The sequence below is a fragment of the Pinus tabuliformis genome, chromosome 2_1 (assembly GCF_031772625.1).
Source record: "Pinus tabuliformis cultivar Carrire ecotype Pingquan chromosome 2_1, CPIR1, whole genome shotgun sequence".
Lineage (NCBI taxonomy): Eukaryota > Viridiplantae > Streptophyta > Pinopsida > Pinales > Pinaceae > Pinus > Pinus tabuliformis.
Genome location: NC_142299.1, coordinates 682,313,804 through 682,336,916, shown reverse-complemented (window position 1 = coordinate 682,336,916; position 23,113 = coordinate 682,313,804). Strand labels below are relative to the sequence as shown.

Here is a 23,113-nt window from a genome sequence, read left to right as displayed (position 1 = left end):
AAGAAACTATTTCCAAGGGACACCAAAATCACCTGAAGAGGGTAATGTTAGAAGGAGTAAGAGGAAAAAGACCAGTATGACCATTCAAAGCAAACCTGAGTCCTCCACACAGAAAAATGATGAAGAGCCAGTCTCTGAGATAGAGATCAAGGAGCAGATCAAGCAAAAAGGAAAGATAAAAAAGAAAGCTGGTGGAATTACTGAGAACAAACCTAAATCTTCATTACAACAAGATGATGAACAACTAATCTCTAAAAATTTGACAGAGATTAGGAAACAAATCAAGAGGAAGGAAAAGATAGGAAAGGAGAAAAAGGGTACAAAGGAGGAGAACATAAAACCCCTACAACTTAGAAGGAGCTCTAGACTTCGAGGTATGGTAAAGAAGGTATCATCAAAAGGATCAGAGTTCATAAATCCAGAAGAAGAAACACTAGTACCATCTCCTAAAAGTGTTCCATTTACATATAGTCCTCAAAACTCTCCTAAACAATATTTTGAAGGCAGCCCCAGTAGAGGATCCCTAGGCATAGACCCAGTGCATCAACAAATTTATCATTACATAGAATCATTGGAAAAGAAAAGTACCTCAATGGATCCAGGATCCTCAGCCAATCCAAAACAACCTTTCAATCCACAAGAACCTCTGACTAACTCTCTCAAACATGAAATCTATGAGTTAGAGATATTGAATAGGCATATCAAGAAAGAAAATGAAACCCTGAAGGAACAAAGAAAATTGGATAAAGCCATTCATGATAATACAATACTACACCTAGGGCTATGGTACAAGAAGAATAGGAAGTTGAATAGGAAGAATAGAAACTAGAACAAAACAATCATCAACCTTAAATATGGACTTCTCATGAAGAAACCCAGGATGGCAGCCACTTCAAGGAGGAGCAAAAGAAGAAAGTTAGATGTACTAGCAGAGGTATCTAAGCAGATGCAATAGGAAAGAAGAGTTCACAGTTTTCACAAAATTTCATGGGGACATGCAATGATTTTACAGTGGGGGTATGTTGGACTTTAGAATTACTCTCTCTTTGGCAACTTTTCTCACTTCTTTCTCTTGTTTTCCATAAAAGGCAGATCCCCATCACTGATAAATGATAGATTTTGTCTCAAGGAAGACATTAAATGATTGAGATGATATACTTTTATGTTTTTTCTATTTGAAATAAGTTTTTGCAAATTAGCTACGGAACGCAGCCTATTCTGCAGCTAACCGTGATTTCCGTAGCTATTTCCATGGTTGAACAGGTTACAGCTATCAAATGAAGAAAATAGCCACATGGTAATCTCTGGAATCATCTTGACATGGATCCTATCCTAGTCACACAGCCCAGATCAACAAAAAAGCCAACTAAAGACCACAGTCAAAGGTGGAGTCAAATGTATGAAACTCGGAAGCAATAGGACTCTTTGTTTACCCTTTCATCGTTAATTAATAAATCCAACTGATCTATTGAAGCATTAACTTGGATCAGCCACCTGTGTCAATGGTTCTGTGCAACCACCTTATTTGAATTCAAGTCACCTATAGTTTATCAAACATTTATGCAGATTGGTTGTAATACGTGTAGACCACATGTAGCTAATTTTCCTCAAAATATAGTTATGAATGTTTTCTTTAAATACCAGTTGTATAGAACTGAGAGTTCAAAGTTTTTGGATGTATTAAGATCAGACTTGTAGCTCTGTAATTTTGAACTTTTGTTCCTATTTATAATATAAAGCCTTGTGTTGACCAATGATAATTTGAAAGAGTATTTCCAACTAGTTAGCAACTTAACCCAGTCAGTTGTAGAGGGCCCCTACTCTGAAGGAGGTTTTCTTTTCATTTGTTTTCTTCTTTCTGTTCAATTTTAAATTCTTAATTTTCTTTTAGCAGTGTTTATAACTTATGTGGGTTTCTTATAGTTTGATTCCTTTTATTTTTAGTCAATAGCATAATGTTAGAATTCAATTATGTTGTATTGTTTCTCCAATCCATTTCATAAAGGAAACAACTTTGTTTCTAAACAGAGTAAGGTTGAAAGTAATGAGGATGCGTCTTTGATTAGTTTACTCACTGTTTTTGTTATTTACTTCCTAGTTCAGGTTGTCAATGCACTATACTAATGAACGTTTTGGTCACCATTTCAAGCTGATATCCATCCTAAACTAAATGGTTAAGAATTCACTTTACATAAGGGTTGAAATCAATCAGTTACCTTCTGCATGTTTTTATTTAGTTTCTTTTCTAGATCATGAAGTACAGAAGTTGCTTGAATTCCATCTTAAGAAGGTTATCCTTCAACATTAAAGGTTAAAGTAACTAGAAGTACTTCAGTTAATTTGATTCTCTGTATTTGTTTCAACATGACTTACAACTTTACCTTCTAGTTTTAATAATTATTCATGAATTAGAATTAGATGATAAGATGGGATAGATGCTCTATTTTTTTCCTTTCTTTTATCTTAGATTTTGACTAGCTTTTGAGCTCTTGGTTCACCTTTAAGAAATTTAGATTCAGTTTCTCATAGTTCAAATTGTACATCATTAGGGATCAAATAACAGAAACCCCCAAAACAATATAAAATACAAAACAACGAAGTAAGAAGGGTTAACTAGCACATACAGTGCACTACACTTCATCATCTTACGAGCCCCGGTTGATAATTTATGCAAAGTAATTTAGGTTACTAAATTGACTAAACACTTATGGTGGATGGACTAATTACGTGGGATAAAGATAGCTCTTGTAATTCAGATTCAGATGAAGAGCTGGAACACTGGAAAAATAGGTTACATGAGGTATCGTCACTCCAATGCAACAAGCTTAGAAAATCACTCTGATGTATATCCACTAAGGTACGCAAATTACCACATTATGATGGTTTAGAATATGTTAATTTATTTCTGGATAAATTTGAAAGGGATGTATTGGAGGAAAATTGGTTCCAAGCACTAGACCTTACGCTGAGAGCCACGCCTGCTAGATGGTGGAGTAAACATAAGAACAACTTTACAGACTGGAAGGAATAACAATGGATAATGAAGCAACAATTTGGATACGCCTATACCCACATTACGGAAAAATACATGGGCAAGGATGATCTGTGCTAGCATCTGGATCGACTGATGAAAGCTTGGGGAGAAGAACCACAACCAAAATGGTTTCATATGTTCTGCCATACTTTGGATACGATTTCGATGAACTGGTATCTGGAAATGGAACTGCAACATGGAATTGCATAATGGGGTGTTTTGAAGGAACGTTTTCTATTAACCTTTAGCTTTGAAGATGGATTTGAATGCATTGATGAAGCATTACAAGAGATCAAACCTACAATATTCAAAATTCCTGAAGCACCTGTTGCATGGGTACAACAAGATTGGAGTATACAACTGCACCATGCACTAGAATGTTACAATATGACCACTTAGGAAGGTGAAGAAGATCCTAGGAATATCAATATTCCTGAGTCAGAAGGACAACACAAAGTCGCAGGGCCTCAAGCAAAAGTCCCTAATGTCTCACAGCCTTTGAATACAAAGCGGGTGAATATTGGATCATAAGCACAACTAAAGTTTGTGAACATAGGTGATTATTGGGATGAAGATACATTGGAAAAAGTTGTGGAGCTACTATGGGAGTATCAAGACTTGTTTCCCACCAAGTTCTCTAATTTGAAAGGGATAGTAGGGGATCTTGCCATCAGGAAGATCACTTTAAAGCCAGATGTAAAGCCAATGAAGCAATGCTCCTATGGAGGAGCCATAGGAAGACATTATGCGGCAAGATTAATTGCGTTGAATATTCTAAGAGAATGACTATGGTGGCTGATTGTGCATAACGATTCCAAGGTTTATTGTAGGGCATGCGATGCTTGTTAGAGGATGGGGAGACCATCACGAAGAGATGAGTTACCTCTAAATATTCTAGTGTTGTTGTAGGCATTTTATAAATGGGCTATAGACTTTGTCGAGCCAATTCAGCCATTGGGAAAGAAGACAATAGCCAGGTGTTGGGCCGTGAATACGACCACCTTTTTAACACTTATTTCATCCATTTTTACTTTTCTTTATCATGTTATTAATCACGGTTTATCATATAATTCTATTTTACAATGATTTATGCTCTTATGGATGAATATTATTTATTCTACTTTATTTCTAATAAATTGATGATTATGAATGATTTTATCAATGATAGTTTCAATAAATTAGTTGTAACATCATTCACCATTTTTAAACCTCAAGGATAATTTCTAGATTGAAGATTTGATCATTAAATGTGCCAACTCAGAAATTCGCTGGAATAAGAAGTGACAGTTTTGCGGTTGAGATTCTGAGCAAATGAAGAAGAATTTGGAAAATCTGGAACATGGGTTTTGTCCAGAACGGACCAAATTAACTTTAACAGTGAATGGTTTGCCCAAATTCGACTTGTATTGAGAGAAACACAGGGTTCTTTGAGCACTATTTTCTCACATTTATTGTGTGGCCGTTTCCCAAATCTCAGCTGCAAAGCCAAATTCGCCTTGCTCTTGTTGAAAGATGGATGGAAATATATTTTCTTGTTTATCAATTGGTTGGAAACAATCCAATTTTGTAAAAGAAATCATGTTGTAGTTATCTCTATTATAACTTCTCTCTAATCTCTCTATTTAAATGAAAATAGAGATCAGAGAGGGGGATGGAAAAATGAAGATGGAGAATTAAGGATTCAGAATTAGAAATTAAAGAATGATGATGTATTATTCATGATAGGATAGGAGGAAGAAGGGATTGTTTCATGTTGTGATTCTCAAGCTTTTGCTGTTGTAATGATTTCACAATTTTATGATTAATATATGATTTGGGAGTTGCCATTCATTCCTCTCGTCTGAAGTAGCCCAGAAGCATTCGCTGGCAGCTAAGGGCCCAACCTCTGGTGGATTGTGTTGCTGCTGTATATTACCTTTTTGGTTTATGCGTGGTTTTTCTTATCATCTTTATTCGGTAATCTGGTATGTTCTATTATCTTACATCACGGTTCTGTTATATCTAATTTATGTTCAATTTAGTAATATCATTCTCTATGATAGGAATGTCGTATTGATTCATCTTGACTTGGTAATGCATTGTTGTTATTTTAATCATTGATATAATGTTGTTGATCCTTATAAAATGTTATTTCTATTCAATTACGCGTAACCGTGTTGTAACACTTATTAATTGGTATTACTGAATTCATCTTAGAGATTATATTTCCTTGCGATTGTTGAATCTATTGACGTTGTTGTTCCATTACAAAATACATTCGTATTCTTCATAACTAAGATTGATAACTGGATTACCAAGATCAGATTACTATTAAGGTGTGCTGTGTGTTAAGTTATTATGCATTTGTATTTGGCTTTCAAGCGTTGTTCCATATTCTATCATTAATCAATGCTTGTTCTATTGACCGTGTGTTGTTCGATTCATCTTTAAAGATAGAAGATTGCTATTTGATTTCTGTAGGACATGATTGTTGCATTTATTTTTGTAGATTAAGGTGGTGTTGTTTATAATAATTAGTTTTTGTTACATTTCCTAGCTGCTGTTCCATTTCTTGTTATTCGCATTATCTTTGCTTTGGTGTGTAGAAGGTCTGAGACTGTAGTGAACATTGACATATGTTGTCTAGTTCCCAGTTTGATGATCTTTCTTTTGAGTGCCTTTTCAATTGCATCAATCTCTAGAGGAATGATTTATTGTTACTGTATCCTCAATTGATGGTTGTTGAGTGAATGATTTAGTTGGAGAGCATTTGAGTTTCTTGCTATTCCGATTATATTTTGTTTCAAGCATTCATTTACTTTTGGATTTTGAACACTATACTGCAAAACATTACTCTTGAGTAAATAGCCACCTCAGACTGAGTACACTCTTCAAATAAAAATTTGTCCCTGGGTTGACAATTAATGTGAAGGTAATTAGGAGTTAGAAAGACACCTTTTTATCGCTCAACATTTTGGTGCCGTTTCCAGGGAGAGTGTAGCCATTTTTAAAGAGTAGTGTGCATTTGATGAGTGCCTGTTAGGAAAGAGTTGGGTATTAAAAACGGAAGGTAAGAACCTGCGTACGGAGCATGTAGAAGCCCTGCTCCCCCGCCCGCTTTCTAGCAGGACTGTTAAAGAACTTAGGGTAGAAATAGATGTTTGAATTTTTGTGTGAATGACTAGAAAAAAAATATATAAATTTTGAAAAATAAATCTCATGATTTCACTTAAGTGGTGATGTAAGCACCACCCATTTCACTAACCAATTGGCAGGAACATTTGAAGAAGGAGCTTCGAAGAAACACATGAATAACATCTTCTGTTATGGTAAGAAATGACTCACATTTCTACTTTAGAATTTCCTATCAAAGATCTAGGAGAAGTGACACAAATTCAAATCATTCCCCCATTTTCTTTACCAAATTTTCATGGTTTAGAAAATGAAGATCCAGATACATTCTTATTTGAGTTAGAAATACTTTGTAGAGGATATGATTATTACACTAATGATCAAAGGTTGAAAGTGTTTCCTCTTACTCTAAAAGGAGCAGCTCTCTGATGGTTTATGAGCCTAGGTGGAAACTGCATTCAAACATGGGAGGACATGAAGAGCATATTCTTGAAGAAGTACCGAGACTATTGCAAGGCCAATGAAGATATTTTCGATATGATACAAGGGGAAGATGAAAGCTTGGAGGACTATGTAGATTGATTTCAATATAACCTTCAAAAACCAAAACATAAGCATTTGGAAAAAGAAATTTTAAAAACACTCCTACTCAAAGGGATCAAAGATGAATTTTTAGAACTCTAAAATGTGAGAGGAAAAGGTGATGTTTTTCAGTTATCGTATGATGATGTTTGTGAGTTGTGCATAAGGTATTCAAGAGGAATCTCCAAGGCTGGTAAGAATTCTAGAGATGTTTGTTCTTTCTTTTCCAAATCTTCTATAAGAATAGGAGACATAAGCGCTGAAATCAATGCTTTATTTGAAAATTTTAAAGTTGATTTTATTAGCTATCTAAATGCAAAATTGGATGTTTTGTAGGTTCATAAAAACCAAGAATTTGATGAAGTGCTTTTCACTCATGACCAAAAGGAGCATACCATAGATGGTTGTTCTTCCTTATCTAATTTGGAAGTGGCATATCAAAGAGATGGAGAAGCTACAACAAGGTCAATAGGTATGGTTCAAAATACTTCCTCTTCATTCTCTTACTTGCATAATCCATTATGGAATACTAATGTGTTAGGGCAGCCATGTCAATTTCAATATAACCACCAATCTTGTCTACAAGTTGGGCATGGTTCACCTTATGATTGCAAGACTACTCTCCCTCATATTGTAGCATAAACATATTCTCCATATTTTTCACCAGCTCTTCCACAACATCCTGCTTGCATATCAAATTCTTCCACTCAACCCAACGAACCACATCATCACAATGCTCCATTCCATACACAATTTCCTGCTCAACTAATTCCACACCCTTACCATAATAAACCAGTACAACATGCTTACAATGTTGAACTGCAAAATTTACCCACCCTTCCCACCCATTCTATCTCACATGCACCAATGGAGAAAACTTACAATGAGATTCAGAATGTTTCAAATTCAAAAATTGTAGAAGCTATGGAAGAAAATGAGGTTTCTTTTAGTATGCATCAACAAGTCATTTTAAAAGCTCAAGAACTTCATGATATGATGGCTATGGGAAATCAAGAATGTAACGGATATATTGAAGATTGGTTTCATTCCATTACTTGTTTGCAGCATTGCTCCATACTTCAACAATTTTTTACTCCATCTTTTCAAGGGAAGTTGGCTTCTCATACCCTAATTTTTATCAATATGCATTTTTCAAATTTGGATATGTGCATACATGAAGCCCTATTTCGAAGATGGCTCCATTGGAAGTACTCATATATGTAGTCATATTCATTTTTCAAATCAAAATAGTTAGCGTAGAAAATAAAATAAATAAGGGAATAAATAAATGCATTTTGTTTTTTTATGTAAAACTAGTTGTTTTTGTTACAACACGCTATCGAAATCAACATTGGTGATAAATGTTTCAATTCATTTGTGTATGTATACGAATTATAGTGGAAATAACAATTCTACAAACGCTTATATTCATTTTTATCATCAATATTGAAAAATGCTTGAATATCATTTTTTTTGGCTTGTGGGCTTGATGACATTTCTGAAAACACAGTCGGGACAGTCATGTTTTGAGGAACCAAAAGGGAATATTTTTAAAACTTATTTCTATCCTAAGTATCCCTTTATATCTACTTTCCAACCCAATTTGAATCACTCAATTTGGATTTGAAACGAAAAATGTAGAACCAAAACATTGACAGGGTGTCTAGCGGGCAGCTCAGGAACAGAGTTCGGACAGTCAGTTTTTGGAGGCCTAAATGAATGATTTTTTAAAACAGGCTTCTATGGTAGATTCCCCTATGAATATATTTTACAAATAAATTTGAATCACTCATTTTTGATATCGTATGGGGAAGTTATGATCAAAATACTGAATGTCTATCGTAAATCAGCACCCTTAAAACTATGTCTTTCCGGTTGTTCCTTACAGTATTTGACCTATCAATTCTTCTTGTCTTCAAAAACTATTTCTACTGGAAATAAATAAATTAATCTAATTTCATTTTCAATTTGAATCATTTGAATCTGATATCAAACGAAAAATTTATGCTTGAAATATCAACTGTTGGTCTAAGCTGGGTAATCGAAAATGACTCTGTTATGCAGGATGTTCTAACTAAAATTGACATATCATATCATTGAATTTTTAAAACCTGTTTCTATTGAATATTAAATTTTGAATTAGCTCTCATTTGGCTTTGGAATCACTCAATTTGGACGAAAAACAAAGAAGTTGTGATTAAAACATTGCAGGCTAGCATGATTGGCCACTGCTCTCCCGCGGGTAACAAATGAATTTTACTTTGTTATTTTCTCCATGGATTTGTTCTACAGAGTAACTACTTGTTATTTCTTTTCATAATTCTTGGATTAGGGGAACCCATGCACCTATCTTTCTCCATGATTTAATGTTTTATTGCAGGTAGATACTCATTTTTTTCAGGTCCTCGAAAAATAAAGAAGGTCAATTTATGGATGAGTGATTCTTGAAAGAAATTTTAATGAAACAAAGGAATTTCATCCAACTCATTACCCAACGGATTTATAATAGAAGAAATGGATAATTTATTTCCATTTAAAGATTCATGTCATTTCTTTGCTTCCAAAACATTTTTCGAAGAGATCATTTTTTTTACATAATATCATAGCAGTTGTAACTTAATTTATTTATTTACATACTATTTTAAAATAAAATGTTGTTTCTTTTCTTATTTCTCTTATATTTTGTGTTTTAGGTGTTGCTTCATTCAAACTGTAACCCATCCTCAACATCAATACAGTGAACATCGAATTCATTCCTTGCGTGCTTGCATTTTATGGTTGTGCATTTTGCTGTTCCTTTTCTGAAGGGACGACATTTGTGTGCGCTTTTGTCGTTTTTGTTGTTCCTTTTTCAAAGGGACAACATTTTCATTTTGTTGTTCCTTTTCCAAAGTAATAGAACCGTTTGGGTCAGCTGTCCATTTTGCTGTTCCTTTTTCACGTTCTTTTGTTCCTTTTCCAAAGGGACAACATTTTCATTTTGCTGTTCCTTTCTCACGGTTCATTTTTCTGTTGCTTTTCCATGGTTCATTTTGCTGTTCCTTTTTCACGTTTTGCTGTTCCTTTTCGAAATGAAACAACACTTCTACACTTTCACGTTTTTTTGTTCCTTTCCAAATGGAACAGTACCTCTGCACTTTCACGTTTTGATGTTCCTTTCCAAATGGAACAACACTTCTACACTTTCACATTTTGTTGTTCCTTTCCGAATGGAACACCACTTCTGCACTTTCACGTTTTGTTGTTCCTTTCCAAATGGAACATCACTTCTGCACTTTCACGTTTTTGCTGTTCCTTTTCAAAGGAACAGTACTTTCACATTTTTGTTGTTCCTTTGAAAAGGAACAGCATTTTTGCATTTTTTTTGTTCCTCTTAAGGAACAACACTTTTTTACATGCATTTTTTCGTTGTTCCCTATAGGGAATAACACTTTTTCTTGTGTATATTTTCTTTTTGGTATGCATTTTATTTGTTGTTCCCTACACAGAACACCACTTTCTTTTTGAGTGTTTTTGTTGTTCCTCTAAAAGAGCAACACTTTGGGAGTATTTTTTAGAGAAACCCTTCCTTCCTCTTGTGGGATTATTCCTATTTCATCTCAACCACATTTTACTAATTCTCTTTTATGGCATGAAGTACACGATTTTTATGAGGACGAGAATTATGGATTCTATTGAGGTGAGTTAATATCATTCACGTTATGATCTTTAATAGGATAACTCCTTGATGATAGATTATTTTCAAAAGGGACATAATTATTTATATACTACTTTACTGAATTGTTTTCTGTTGTACACGATATTGATTGATCATCTTAATACCATGTTGGTTCGACCCTTCCTAGTTATATTCTTCTCTGTCTGTAATAAATGAGATTATGGGTATATTTTTATCTATTGACATGTTCAACTTCTTCCACCATCTCTACTCTTAAGGAGTATTGAGCCTCCCTCTTTTTATCATAAACATGTGTAATAACAACAAAATTTTGTTCGCAGATGGAGGATAGGGGGTCTCATTATGAGCCAGCCTACCATGTTCATAAGGCTGTAACAAAGTGACATTCCCATTATGGCCACCACACCAGGGTTATGATCTATTGGATAGCCAAATTATCCTTGGAACAAGAGGTCTCATCACGAGCCGGTCTAATCACTTTTGTTACATCCCAGTGAATGGCAGTGTGGTTATCTGGTTACCACGCTAGCACACTGATCTCTTCTGTAGAACAACACTGGAACTTTCCATTTATAAATTGAGGATCCTGGCTCATATGGGTTAAAAAGCAACCCTACCGAGGCTATGGACGCCTACCGGTAGCAGAGGCTCTACTTATGGTATTGAAGTTATATCTTATCGTCAATTATTGCTATAATACCCTTTTCTTATTTTTTGCTTTTTATTAGAGAAGTTATTTCCTTAATTTTCCCTTTTTTGAACCTTTATGCATGAGAAATTGTTTTCAGATCAATCACATCATTTTCAGCCAGAACACCGTCAGTAAAGCATCTTTTTGCAATATTGTCGTTCTTTTTCATTTTTCATAAACTATCATCAATCCAAAGTGTCATATCTCTTATTCATAACTATCTTTATACACTTTGCTCTCATTATAACCATACCTCTCGCTGTCCTATCATTGATATGTGTACTCTGCTTCCTTTACTGTTGTATTGTTCATTCCCTTGCCTTGTTGTTAGCATAACACCTTTCATATGCTTTATGGTCATGAAGTCCCTTTTCCAATTGGAGGGGGAATGTATGCATTATGGGATTGCATGTGATATGATTATTACACCTTGCCATCACTTGTTGATTTGACAACATATTACTATTGCATGTATACATAAATTTTTCTGATTATAATTTTTGCATGCATCTTATCTGTTGCTATTCAAAACTAACACTATGGATTCAAGAACATTGTATGCAAAATAGTGATTTGTTTATAGGAAAACAACAAGTATGGGGGAACTCTATTCGCAACATGACCACACTATTGCAACCAACAGAAGCAGCTCGAGCAACTCACGAATACGAACAATTCTTCAAACATGATGCCCTTGCCTGGATTCCACCTTTTGCATCACTTTCAGCCCCAACTCTGTCTACATCAGCGTTAACAAATGCCAATACATATATGTCATTTTGGAGGTAAACTTGAGGTAAAATAGCATAATTTTCTGATTTATTACGAATTTAGGAGAATTTCATAAAAATCCATTTTGAGCATTATTTATCATCCTTCAGTGCACATATTTACCACTTCCCCTTTTTTAGTGGCATATCATCTTTCGGTTTGGGGGAGTGACACTTTCATTCATTTCTTTCTTATGACCATGTCATTCATATTCTTTATCATCCATTTCTATTCTTATTCCTTCTCAACACCTCCCTTATTCCATGTTGTTTTACACCAAGCATAGAATTCAATAGATGGTAACAACCACCTCAATTTTTTTTCTAGCATCGGATGAGGGCATGCTAATTTTTCAAAGAGGGGGAGGAATTGCTACGCATCATGGATGTTTTCTACTTTCTTTCTCATTTTAGGCATACAATTTCAGTGCAGAAGTTGATTTCCATAATATTTTTAAAACTATGAACTCAATTCTTGTGATTTCTGGGAAAACACAGATGTATCATTAAAATACACACACCCAAATAATTTCAAGTTAAATTGGTTCATAAAATTTCGGAAATCATGAACTCTCACCTACAACCATTTTGTTTATATCTCATGATCTGTGCATCAAAACGATCTAATTTTTGGATCATAGAGGCATTCGTATATTATAAATTTACTTGCAACAATTCAACAAAAGTTGGTGTGTAGTTTTTGGGGAAATGGTTAATGCAGATTGTTGTTACTTATATCATGTTTTGCTGCAACTTCATATGCACATAACTTGAACGTCAATGTAAAAATTGTTATGCCTTCATCAACATTCCTAAAATTGAATATTCATTAATTAAGGAAGAATTCATTAGTTCTATCCATTTCATGAGTTGGGATGAACAAATTTTTTATTGCTTGGTTAACACATGGGTTTTGTCTTTGGATTGCATGAGGACATGCAATATATTCAGTTTTTTGTTGCATGAGGACATGCAATATATTCGGTGTGGGGGTGTGTTGGGCCGTGAATACGACCACCTTTTTAACACTTATTTCATCCATTTTTACTTTTCTTTATCATGTTATTAATCACGGTTTATCATATAATTCTATTTTACAATGATTTATGCTCTTATGGATGAATATTATTTATTCTCCTTTATTTCTAATAAATTGATGATTATGAATGATTTTATCAATGATAGTTTCAATAAATTGGTTGTAACATCATTCACCATTTTTAAACCTCCAAGATAATTTCTAGATTGAAGATTTGATCATTAAATGTGCCAACTCAGAAATTCGCTAGAATAAGAAGTGATAGTTTTGCGGTTGAGATTCTGAGAAAATGAAGAAACATTTGGAAAATATGGAACATGGGTTTTGTCTAGAACGGACCAAATTAACTTTAGCAAAGAATGGTTTTCTTAAATTCAACTTGTAGTGAGTGAAACACAGGGTTCTTTGAGCACGATTTTCTCAGATTTGTTGTGTGGCTGTTTCCCAAATCTCAGCTGCAAAGCCAAATTCGCCTTGCTCTTCTTGAAAGATGGATGGAAATATATTTTCTTGTTTATCAATTGGTTGGAAATAATCCAATTTTGTAAAATAAATCATGTTGTAGTTATCTCTATTGTAACTTCTCTCTAATCTCTCTCTATTTAAATGAAAACAGAGATCAGAGAGGGGGATGGAAAAATGAAGATGGAGAATTAAGGATTCAGAATTAGAAATTCAAGAATGATGATGGATTATTCATGATAGGATAGGAGGAAGAAGGGATTGTTGCATGTTGTAATTCTCAAGCTTTTGCTGTTGTAATGATTTCACAATTTGATGATTAATATACGATTTGGGAGTTGTTGTTCATTCCTCTCGTCTGAAGTAGCCCAGCAGCATCCTCTGGCGGTTAAGGGCCCAACCTCTAGTGGATTGTGCTGCTGCTATATATTATATTTTTGGTTTATGCGTGGTTTGCTTATTAGCTTTATTCAATAATCTGGTATGTTCTATTATTTTACATCACGGTTCTGTTATATCTGATTTATGTTCAATTGAGTAATATCGTTCTCTATGATAGGAATGTCGTATTGATTCATCTTGACTTGGTAATGCATTGTTGTTCTTTTAATCATTGATATAATGTTGTTGATCTTATAGAATGTTATTGTTATTCGATTACAGCATAACCGTGTTGTAACACTTATTAATTGGTATTATTGAATTCATCTTAGAGATTATATTTCCTTGCGATTGTTGAATCTATTGACGTTTCCGTTCCATTACAAAATACATTCATATTCTTTATAACTAAGATTCATAACTGGATTACTAAGATCAGATTACTATTAAGGTGTGCCGTGTGTTAAGTTATTATGCATTTGTATTTGTCTTTCAAGCATTGTTCCATATTCTATCATTAATCAGTGCTGTCTATTTACCGTGTGTTGTTCGATTCATCTTTAAAGATAGAAGATTGCTATTTGATTTCTGTAGGACATGATTGTTTCATTTATTTTTGTAGATTAAGGTGGTGTTGTTTATAAGAATTAGTTGTCGTTACATTTCCTAACTATTGTTCCATTTCTTGTTATTCGCATTATCTTTGCTTTGGTGTGCAGAAGGTCTGAGACTGTAGTGAACATTGACATATGTTGTCTAGTTCCCAGTTTGATGTTCTTTCTTTTGAGTGCCTTTTCAATTGCATCAATCTCTAGAGGAATGAGTTATTGCTACTGTATCCTCAATTGATGGTTGTTGAGTGAATGATTTAGTTGCAGAGTGTTTGAGTTTCTTGCTGTTCTGATTATATTTTGTTTCAAGCATTCATTTACTTTTGGATTTTGAACACTATACTACAAAACATTACTCTTGAGTAAATAGCCACCTCAGGCTGAGTACACTCTTGAAATAAAAAGTCGTCCCTGGGTTGACAATTAATGTGAAGGTAATTAGGAGTTAAAAAGACACCTTTTTATCGCTCAAAACCAGGTACATCATTAGAACAACTAAATATTTAACAAGGTGGACTGAGGTGCAACCTGTAAAGGAATGTAGTGCAACTACTGCTCTGAAGTTCATCTTCGATTATATCTTGTCTCAGTTTGGCTACCTGAAGATCTTGATAAGTGATAGAGGTATGCACTTCTGAAATGAAATAATTTCCGCTTTGCTCGAAGAATTATAGGTGTATCACCAGAAGAGTACAACTTATCACCCCTAAGTGAACGACATTGTAGAAGGATTTAAAAAAAAATTGGAGAATGCCTTAACAAAGATTTGCAATGCGAAGAAAAATGACATGGACATGTGCATGATTGTTGTTCTATGGGCGTATAGAACTACCTGCAATAATTTGACTGGAGAAATGCCATTCATATTGGTTTATGTACAAGAAGTGGTAATGTCGATGGAATACATAGTGCCTAGTTTGCATATTGTTGCAGTTACCGACATGACCAATCAGGATACCATGGAAGAATGGCTCAGGCAACTCGTTGAGTTGGAGGAACATCGTTTCTTGGCGGGTTTCCATCAGTAGGTGCAGAAGGATCATGAAAAGTCATGGCATGATCATCATATTAAACAACACACCTTTAAGAATGACGATTTGGTACTGATGTATGACAGTAACTTCACAATGTTTCAGGGAAATTTCCAAACGCATTGACTAGGGTTGTATATTATTAAGGATATTATCGATGGAGGTGCAATTCAGATCGTGAAGTTGAATAGGGAATTATTTTTGGGAAAATTCAATGGGAGTCAATTGAAGTTGTACAAGGGTGATCCCACCCCTGTGCAACAACTATATGATTGCGGGATAGTCTTATTGTTCTAGGAAGTTGCAAGGGAATGCAGGACTTTAAACTACACTAGCAAAAGAAAGATTGGGTGAAGTAATGGGGCTACATGATATAGCAAGGTGCAGAGGAGAGCTGTGATAGAGGAGTTATGCTATGATGGTGGGTCCTGCATAGCTAGGCCAAAAAGTAAACTTTGTAAGAAATGTAGCTGATTAGATGGAAATTTTTCGTTAAGAGGAGCAGGTGGGGAGCATTTGAGGGTCATGTATTTTTAAATCTACCGACAAACATGCATTAATGATAGGGAATTGGAGGGAAAGGAAAGATTTGAATTCAAATTGAGCTGTAAATATGGCATCTCACTCCACATTTGAATATTTTTCTTTCTAAGAATTTTCCTTAAGTTGTTATGCTTGCAATTGTGTCTAGAATAGTGCTGCATGTTTGATAATGAGTGGGAGAACATTCTTTCATGCCTAAATTTATGAACTTACCTTATTGGCACTGCAAGATAATACTCGAGAGAATGACAACAAAAAAACCTAAGATAGAGGCGGCCCAACCTATACCTATAGGGTTTCCTACTAACACACCTAGGTCATCAAGGCCTAATCCATCTTCTTTTATGATGAGATATAAGAATCATAACAAACCTTAGTAAGAAACGGTGCGACAATCACTGTGGAAAATTCCAACAGAAATCTGCCAGAAGGGCAAGATGGATAGGTCCAGCCAACTGACAAAGACACTAAACTTGGATGAGGAAGAATTGCGTGAAGGAATAGATGATATTGATGCAAAAGAGGATGAGCCAATAACTTGGCTACCACTATATATACCACCTAGAAAATCCACAGTGAAAGTGGCCAAAGACGCAAATTCCACAACATTTATGGTCTCCACACCTTTACGGTCGAAGAATATGTTCTTTAAGGGCCGGTTGTTGGCCCATATACAAAAATTGAAAATGGAGGATTGGGACCTTGGAGCCCATGAAAGGTTTCCATAGTTGGCGCCGAGTAAGTACCCCAAGAAGGTCTGCTATGAATATTCACACACCATGCGACTTGAACTCATGAACTCGGTGGCTGGAGTTAGAGGCGCAGGGCTCTTAAATATGTTGTGGGTGCCACACTTTAGTCACACCACAATTAACACACTCTGTGTGTGCCACTTTCTAACACTGGTACAAGATGGGTGTCTTTGGTTGCGAAGGCCCAACCTAATCACTAACATGCTAATTCACTACATAACGTTGCTGCCATCAGAAGGAGTGGACCCTACTAAGGCTTTCGTAGGAAAGTCATAGGGAAAGAAGTTGGTAGACCAAATGAAGAGTGAGTTTGTTCTGGTCAAGAAGTCACGTGGATATTCTATTCAGTCCATATCATATGGCATAGTGTATTTTTCTACACAGATCTTGGCCGATAAGATCATGAGGAAGCACCGCACAGATGAAGCATCGACTCCAATCATTTCTTTGGCTGCGCAATGCGCCAAAGGAGTCCAGTATAAATGGCCTCAATATTTATGTCATGAATTTTTGGAGGACAACAGAGAGGCCTAGGATGATGGCAAGCCATTCCACTATGCGTCGTTGTTACTATTGATCACGTTGGTTGCTTGGAAGACGATGGACGAGAGTCAATTCCCATAGTAGGACTTGGACCTACCTGAAGCCATGAAGTTCGCTTCGCTATGGGCTACCAAATACCCCGCACAAGTGATGGAGATGAATATATTTTGGGTCTTGTTCGAGTAAGAGCTAAGGATGGTGATCAACCAGTAGTCAAGGTTATCACTAAGTTTACACGAGCATTATGCTAATGTCGCAGACTTCAAGGAAAATTTCCACAATCGTCACATTTGCACGAAGAAGGATGCACAGGGAATATGGTACAAGTTTCCATATTTAGTTGCCAAAGATGATATTACAGAGGTTGTCAATAAGTGGCCAAGTGACTAGCTGACCCCCTTGGATGCCGGCACAAATACGAGTAAGGCTACTGAAGGTGAAGTAGCGCAGACAACAATGAAAAAAATAGTAGAAAAGAAGAAGGAAGAACAGAAGGCTTCCGCTAAAGAAAAGGTTGTGGCAAGAGAAAAAGAAGTGCAAAAAAAGGAAGAGGATGTAGAGGAGAAGAAGTAGTTGCTGCAAAGAAAAAAGAAGAAGCGATGGAAAATACTATGTCACAGGCCACCATTGACCTCGACGAGTTAGATATCAAGCAAACGGGCATGGAGGAAGAGATCAAGGGAGAAGAGGAAGGGTGTACAGGATTGGAATCCCCCTTTTTCATCAAGAAGAGGCAGAAAAGAAGCTCGAAAGGGTTGCACAAGAAGAAAAAATCAGATAAAGAAGCGGGCACAACACCTTTGGTCCTCACACAGGGGGACCTAGATGAAATTGGGGATGTGGTCCACGATGCAACGATTGATATTATGAGCCACTTTGAAGTGCAGTACCAACAACATTAGGGAATGTACAATAGCGCCTGCGGGAATTGCAGGTCCAAATAGCTCTCATTCAAGCGAGCATGGGACAAGCGAGCGAGAAGAAAACAAACCTAAATCAAGCAAGTGGGTCAGCCCAGGAAGCAAAAATCACACTAGATCTCCACATAGTGTCATTTCTATAGAGGTCCCTAGGCATCGACTCAATCGAAGAGAGGGCGAATCTACTACACATAAAGGATCCGAGTATGAATCTGGTCACGCTGCGCATTTAGACTCTGCATGATCTACACCAAGTGGTGTCAGATGAACTCAGGATTCGGGACAAACATGCTCTGTTGGTCATCAATGAGCCAATAACCAATAGATATTTGAGGAAAATGTGCAGGCCCTCAAGGAAAAGGAGGAGGTAATAGCACAAAGCCAGTAGCTAGAAGAAACTATTGAATAGGCATGCAGTGAGCTCCCCGAGCTCCATTTTAAGGAAAAAATGGCCCCTCCAAAGAAGATTCAAAAGCTAGCCGCTCCAGTAAGGAAGTCACAGGCAGAAATTGGTAAGGTCAGGTTTGAGCTACAATTGCAAATCTCGAATCTACAAATTTATCTACAGCCCACTACCCCTTTAGAAGTCAGAGAGCAACGTGAAGCTGCTAGTAAAGAGGGATGGCCACCTTGGAAACTGCAGTTAATGGTCGCACTAATTTATTTGAACAAGCCATGGAACTCTGGACCTCACTACAAGATGATCCAAATCTGGAAAATATTAAAGTAGACATTAGAGTGAATAAGAGACAGTTTGATGAAATCAGGTTGACAGCATGAACCTTAGCACCAGTGAAAAAATTTTCTATATTACATGAAGGAAATCTCATCCAGAGAGAAATTGATGAGTTTTGTTGTAAGGGAGAAATCATATCTTCAAGGATGCAGCCTTGGGCAGATGAGGCAAGTCAATCGACCCTGTCAGTGCAAAGAAAATTGAAGGGGATGCAGCAGACACGAAGAACCATTTTCCTTACAGTTGAAGGCCCAACCACTCAAAAACTGGTCGAGGAAGTGCATCAAGTTTTTGTGCAAGGGACAAAATATTTGTAAGTTTTCATGATTGAATTCAGTGAGTTGCAGGTGAAGATTGAGGCACTACTAGCTGAGTGACTTGAGAATGATTCACGACTTTGTGTTGGGGGCATGTTGAGATAAGGTCCCCTGGGATCAATTTTGTAATCGTTTTTGATAATTATTTAAAGTATCCGCATTTTTAGGAGTGGAGTGTGAAGATCGTAGGAGTGAAATGGGATTTAGGAAGGACAAGTCACTTAGTTTGTTAGAAGTTAAGATGTTTTGTGACCCACCCATGGTTCAAAAACCATGGTATTGTAAAGAAAGAAGCTATATAAATAAGTCTTCGCGAGTCATAGGAAGTAAATTAATCATTGAAGATCTATGTATGGGAAAGTAATCTAAGGCATAAAAGTTTGTTTTCTATACTTAGGTGAAGTGGAAGGCTCATATTGTTGTGTGTGCAGAGACCTTGGTAAGTCTGCAGTTGAGCGCGTGAGCCCCTGCAACTGTGTGCACAGGAAAGAAAGAGTCTGTAACATAAGGGTTGATCGTAATAAAGGCTATTTTTGAGCCATATTTGTGTGTCTGTGACTTTCTGTTTACCTATACATTTTCTATGTATTTTCTCTATTTTATGTAATTACGTTAAGAAACACATAATTTGTGCCAAAAGTAATAGATCTGGTATTTTACTCAATGATATGAGTGTTTAAGGCAATTGGCGCAGGGTTAGAAGTTGTTGTTCATAATTTATTTTACTTTCTACATTTTAAGGGTTAGGGTTCATGAAGGTCGGAATAAATCCCTAGAAGAAACAGAAACCCATCACATAGACCTCTAAATGCAAAAACCTAGATTTGTCATCCCCTAATATTGCTTCGGGTGAGACTGCATCCTGCGCTACTCAGGTTGTTGCCAAAAGGGCTAGCAGTGAAGGGTTTTGTTTGTTGGCATCGCTAACTCTGAAGCTGGGTTCAGGCCCCCTCAAGCCAACAAGGTCTCTTGAAATGGTCCCATTGAGTTAGTAGCCATGCCACTAGCTTATACTCCACTCATATCGATCTGTGATGATGTCACATCTGATAAGAATTGATCAAGAAAGTCCTCCATAACAAATTTCAAGGAGTAAACTTGTTAGGAGGATGCCACAAGACAATGATATTAAAATAATCTCACTTCCAACAACACAACAATACCGTATTACTTCTATGATGTAATTGGTAATGTCATATCGCTAATACTGACATGACATGATAAAGTAATAAAAAATGTCTACCAATAAGAATCAACAATATCAATCTTTTCTAGTTATTTATAACCAGTGAAAAAAAAGCTCATGTGTGTTATTCAAATCATGTATCTTACAATATTTGATAATTTTAATGTCTCACTGGTAGCCAAAGCACTTTGTTCTATACTTTTCTAGTCAATTTTTTCTCTTACTTCTTGTGAATAAAAATGCCTTGGGAAATATGTTAGTAACCTGATTGAGAAATAAATAATGAACATAGCTAAAAGATGATAAAATATCAATATGAATTATCTTTTTGATTGCAAATAAATTCTTAACTCACCATCTGAGAAGAAGCATGCATGATAGAGATATAATTTGAAACTTCAGAATCCAGGCATCTCGCTAAAAATGGTGACCAGTGAAAACAAACTTCGTGAAAAGCAACAACCTAGGATTATATTAAACATTACAAAGGATTGATCGTAATATCTACTTGAAGCTAAAATGATGTCACTTTTATGGAAGTCAAAGTTTTTTGTTTCTAACTTGTATGCTTTGAGAGTTGCAACATAGTTACAGTTGAAATGCAGTAATTGCTGAAAGTGAATGCATAGTAAATACCAAATAGTTAATACTAATCATTTCAAAGTTCAAATCTAGTACCGAATATAGTTACCTTAGTCTTGTATAATTTCTATGAGGGGTCCTTATAACTATTGGACTAAACACCCGCTCCTCCTTATAAGCTACATTTCCACCAGTAATTCATCATCCCTTATTGTTATGGAATACCATCTCCTTAGATGTTTTCATAGATTCCAACATGCTCTTAGATACACACTTTTGTAGTCTTTACTAGCTTCGATTTTGAAAAATTGTTATCCCCAACTGTTATAACTAAATGCAACATAGACTTTTAAATTTTATCTTAGCCCATTTCCAGTTTGAACTTGACTAAACTCTATCTAATTTAAATAATTTTTTTGCAAATCCCTGCATGCTGCTTCTCAAAATCCACATATCCTCTCACCCCCTCCAAAAAAACCAAAACACAAGTTTTCTTATCACTCAAGTTGTACCTAATAAATTTCCATCAAATAATTATTGTGCAATGTTGTATGGTCTATTAAGCTAATACAATAAATACAAGACCTTGGACCCTTATCATTCACTATAACTATATTGGTAATGAAAAATATGTAGAAGAACTTATAAATTAATCTAAGTGGCCTTGAAGCCAATTTTCAAGGTAGTTAACAATCATCTAGAATGCATTGATTGTATAATATAAGCTTACAACTTGAAATTAGGAACAATTCTAATATAATATAATGTATCTGTCAACATAATAGTTTAAACTTGACATGTTAAAATGGATTAATTATGAGTAGAGAAATCAGGAAGAGTTCTCAGGATATAGCATAACATTGTTTATGGATCCCATCAAATGAAAACATTATTTAAAAAAATACATGTAGCCTAACTATAACACCCCTCCTTATCAACCCTGATAAACATAAGTGATTCTTGAGAGGATTCGACTCCCATTGCACCTTATTGGGAATGGGATCTACAGGTCTCTTTTTTTTTATACATGCCAACATTTCAGACCCTCACCCTACTTACTAGCACCATAAATCTCAACTGATGCACCATATAATAAAGACATATTTTTGGGATCTACTAGACTATTCCATTTCCCTGAAGGAAAGTTGAATTTTTTGTTTTAGTTCTCGGGTCATTATAGTACATAATAATGGGTAGCATATGAGACATTATGCCATAAACACAATATTGTTAGAAAAGTATGAATTTTCACCTAGATTTAGAAATCCTCTTCCAAATTCCGAAATCTTGACCTCCCCAAGGAAATTCCAAAAGTGAATTTCCTCAATTCCTTTCTACACGTATGAACATTTGCATCTTCCTAGTCCCTCCATATTTTCTTTTTGGCAAAACAATCATATGCCATTTTCAAATTTTCTCATATATGATGTAGAATAGTACAACTAAAATATGATAAGAGTATATAACAGAAGCATATTTTATTATGTTTATTGTTTCCATCATGCAACATACACAATTCCAAGTTGCTCCCCATATGTATCTCTGTTGGGGTTGTTACATAATGTCTGGTATCTGACACAAATGGAGTTAATTTTTTAGCAACTTTTGCAAGACGTAATTAAGGAATAATGATTTTTATTAAGGTGTATTGGGGGTTTCTTTAAGAGTTGTTCAAATGCTGAATTTGGCCTCTTTGCATACTTTGACTCTAGTCTTTACAGGATTCAGTGAAAATATTCTATGCCAAGTCAAAACTTTGTCTATCTAAATTTACTCTGATTACTTCAAGCTGTGAAAAATAGTTCTTATCTAGCATACATTAGTTTCCTTGTTCCAATGGCTCACATCTCTATAAGGTAACATTATGATTATTATTTATAAAGTAATATGTCCTTGCAATTTCTGATCAACAACCTAGTCCAAGTGATATAGAATCAGAATTGGCATTCACATGTATCCGGGTCATTGAATCCATTTGACTAGATGTTTTCCACCTTCAGTTTTTTTTTTTTGTGGTCTCTAGCTAGCTTGTTGAGATTACTTGACATTTTTAAGACGAGCATGCCATTACTAGGAATAGTCCTGCAGAAACCATATGGCACGGTAAAGATCACACTCTAGTGTATATGATAATCAATCTATA

General features: G+C 35.5%; 1 pseudogene; it reads right to left on the bottom strand.

Annotated features, from left to right (window-relative positions):
• The window catches only part of LOC149202445 (uncharacterized), a 55,679-nt pseudogene extending 35,400 nt beyond the window's left edge, over positions 1-20,279 (bottom strand).
• Positions 20,280-23,113: the final 2,834 nt, after the last annotated feature.